Source organism: Carassius carassius, chromosome 18 (genome assembly GCF_963082965.1).
Source record: "Carassius carassius chromosome 18, fCarCar2.1, whole genome shotgun sequence".
Lineage (NCBI taxonomy): Eukaryota > Metazoa > Chordata > Actinopteri > Cypriniformes > Cyprinidae > Carassius > Carassius carassius.
The window spans coordinates 3,410,549-3,414,691 of NC_081772.1; positions in this window are offsets into that span (position 1 = coordinate 3,410,549).

Here is a 4,143-nt window from a genome sequence, read left to right on the forward strand (position 1 = left end):
AAAATTTAATTTCAAAAGAATAGATTTTTTTTGCCCTAACAATATAAATTTCAATATTTAATGTAATATAAACATCACATGCATTTCATATAATTTAACAGCTTAACGCTTTCAGTGACTTTTTTAAGAAAAGAAAATAAAATAATGTTTAACTGTGTATAAAGTTTTCTAAATTTGTTTGATAGTACATGTAGCAAAATATAAATGACTTTCTCCAACATTTTGATGCACTTTATGCATGATATGCACTGAATGATAATCTGATTTTTGGAATGGAAAATAATAATTATATCAGTGCATCTATATAATATCAATTATATATTTACTTAAATGCACAAAATTTGGAAGACTCAGACTTTTACAGTAACTGAAAGTGGTGAGCTGTTAAATTATAATACATGTATATTATATTAATATGATATTCATATGAAATATATTTTCTTTATATTGTTATGGCTGTAAAAATATATATTTTTAATTCAAGTTACCTCATTTCTTATTTACATTCCATCACATTTCAGCCAACCAAACCAAATACACTTAGGTAAAATAAAACCTTTCTATAAGCTCTCTGTTAAGTCTGATTGGCCCCTACAATATTGATTGTGTTGATATATTTAATCATTGTTACAAGAAGCATTTTAATAATACTGAATGATTGGTGTCAAAAGGAACACTAGTCTGGCTGCTGTTGATGAAGAGGCACTGGAGTCTTACTGTGGGGGACAAAACAGGTTGAGAAACACTGTCCTAAAGAACACTGAATAATGCAACTAAATCTGTGCTGCTGAAAACATAATATCAGTCACACTCAATGCACACACATCACTTCCCCTCTGGTCAGTATGAGCCCTGAAGGTCAAAGGTCAGGCTGGGGCAAAGGTCATCTGTAGATAGTGGTCAGCAGGTCAAACGCAGGTATTTGTGTGCAGCTGTGACCTCAGAGAAAGTGTTTTGTAACATGACAGAGAGGCCAGATGTGCCATACCTAGAAATCAGAATATCACAGAGATTTGAGAGTGGAGTATTTTCATTTAGACGGGTAAGAAAACAAAAGTTTGTGGTCAGTAAGAATTTTTTTTGTTTGTTTTTTTTGTTTTTTTTTAAAGAAATGTCAGCTTCTATTAAGCAAGGATGCACTAAACTCTCCAAAAGTTACAGTGACAGTAAATACATTTACAATGTAACAAAATATGTGTTACAAATAAATGCTGTTCTTTGAATTTTCTATTAATCAAACAATCCTGAAAAAATGCATTTCCGCAAAAATATGAAGCAGCACAACTTTTCCAACACTGTAATAATAATAAGAAATGTTTGTTAAGCAGCAAATTAGCATATTAGAATGATTTCTGAAGGATCATGTGACACTAAAGACTGGAGGAATGATGCCGAAAATTCAGCTGCACATCACAATAATTGTGTGTGTGTGTGTGTGTGTGTGTATATATATATGTATCATAGATTATATGTTTATTTAAGGTGATATTTATATTCTACTCATGTCACACTGAGCTACTGAGTGGAGCGAAGAATGGAGGGAGATGAGAGGAATACAGCAATCCAAAGAGATTTAATGGTAATAAGAAAACATGGAAGACTCACATAGCACATGAACATTCACCAGATGCTAGACTGAACACTTGGAAAACTTTATACAGGACAAAGTGATGGGAAGAAACACCTGGGATCCATGAAAAAACAACTGGGATTAAATCAGAGCTAAACATACACAAAACATGGAACAGAGCCTAACAACTCAATTATATCTAAATATATTGTCGGGGCAGTGAAAATATTATTTTGACCCAAATATCTATATAAGCTTAAACAATTTTAAAACATTTTGTTATTTTGAGTTTCTTTGTATCACAGGGATAAAATCTTTAAATAAATTTAAAAAGAAAACCGTTATTTTAAATCACAATCATATTTTACTATATCACAGTTTTTTCAGTATTTTTTTCTTGTATTTCAGAAATTTTACCAACCCTAAACTTTTAAATGGTAATCTGGCCACAACTTTCTTAATATCAGAATGTCAAATCTCTGAATGAGTTTCTCAATATTAAAAGCTGAAGTGTGTAATTTGTGAATTATCTTCAAACAATCTTTTATCTTCAAACAATCAATTATCTTCAAAGCAAAAGTAATGACTGTTTCCACACATGTTTCCCATACAAACAGATCCAGTCACTCACCACTGAGCCTAAAGCCTGGTTCACATGGGATGATTTTAAAATTGTCGGCCGATTTTCCAAACCTGAGAGACCCCACACACGGCGATAAAAAATCACGGGTCTAACAGTTTTGGTCGTAAAGTGTGTGGTGTGCAGCCACACGGCAAAATCAACACATCACACACGAACCGATTTGACTCCCGAGCATTCCCCGGTCAGACGGGAAATCTGGCAAAATCCCTCGAGATCAAACGTGACTTCAGAGTAAACAATCATGGCGGACAAAGAGCATGCAGTGGCCATAGTTTGTGCTTTGTTTGTAACCAAAAAAAAAAACATAAGAAAAACAAGAAAAGGCGATGGTCAAAGAAGTGGAGACAAAGTCCTCCATCTCCGACGTCCACCGGACTTTCTGGTGCGTCATGCCGCCGGCTGTTTTGATTTTGTTTCCCGGTACTTCTTCGCTGCCTCGTCATCTCGCTTTGTGATTGGCTACACGCCACAGTCCACAGGCTGCGTGATCGTTTGTCCTCGGGGGACACCATGGGGACACCACACACGAGAAGAAATCGGGCCAAATAAATCCAACATGTTGGATATCCCCGATTTGAGATCGGAGCGGTCCCGACGTCCTTCCGAGCAGAGGAAAGCAGTCTTAACACACCACACACGGCAGGAATATCTGATCAGATTATTTTACGATAATCGGAGCATCCTTAAGATTGTCGGAAGGTGTCAATCGGGGCTAAAATCGGCCTAATTATCCTGCCGTTTGAACCAGGCTTAACTTGGTGTGCCAGGTTGGTCAAAATGCACAAAAATAAATAAATTAAAATGTAAATAAAAAAGATTAAATGTTTAAAAACTGAAGTTGTAAAATGGAATATGAGAAAGTATTTTAACATTAAAAGTCACCTTTAAATATAAATAAATCCACATCAAGCTCACTCACTGGAGTAGAAAGTATCTTTGGCAACTACAAGTTTATGCATTTTTATGCATTTAGCAGACCCTATTATCCAAAGCAACATTGCATTCAGTCTAACCATTTTCTCCTAACATGTGTTCTCTGGGATTCGAACCCCCAACCTTGCGCTTGCTAACACAATGCGTAACCACTTGAGCTACAGGAACACAAGTGGGAATGATTCACAGTATTACTCATGCAATCAGCTGGTGTTTGTGCAGAGAGATGTCAGATAAGAGCTTCAGCAATCAACCATCCAGATGCAAAGTTTATGATTCAGAATTATTCATCTGCCATCATCAGCACTGAGCATCGCTGTGCAAACATCACATCTAAAGCGTGAGAGAACGAGAAGGTCAAAACTTCAGAAATGTGTGGGGTTAATAATTACACCGATTGTTTATTTTCACGTCTTATATTGCGGGATGGCGTATCTGGGCACGGGTGCTGGTTCTGGGCTCGTTGCCCTCGGTTACAACTGTCCACCTGTCAATCAGACGTCAGTGTGAGTGTGTGTCTGTGTGTGTCAGTGTTGTGTGACAGTATAATTATGAGGCTCGCTGCAGGCTATCACAGGCCCATAACAGACGTTTATCGATTGTTCGGCAGAGGGAATTTATCAATGTCCAGACTGCAGGACACACACACACATACACACGTAGAGTTCACACCGTCTGACCCCTGACACACCAGATGGATGAATGCTGGAATGAGACTTTATTAGAAAGCAAGACTTTACCGAAGTTTTGACAGGACAGGACAGTGTGTGTGTGTGTGTGTGTGAGAGAGAGAGTTGTTGACAGTTGTCAGACTGCACTGTAACTCCATCAACACACACACAGTCAAAAAAAGGTCAGCTTTTATATGTCCAGTATTACATAAAAGTCATAGAAAAATCATGTGTCAGTCAGCTAAGAGTTTATACCTCTCAAGAACATACTAACACTAATGCAAATGTGAACTTTACTTTTAAAAGAAAATATTTCACGTTATAAA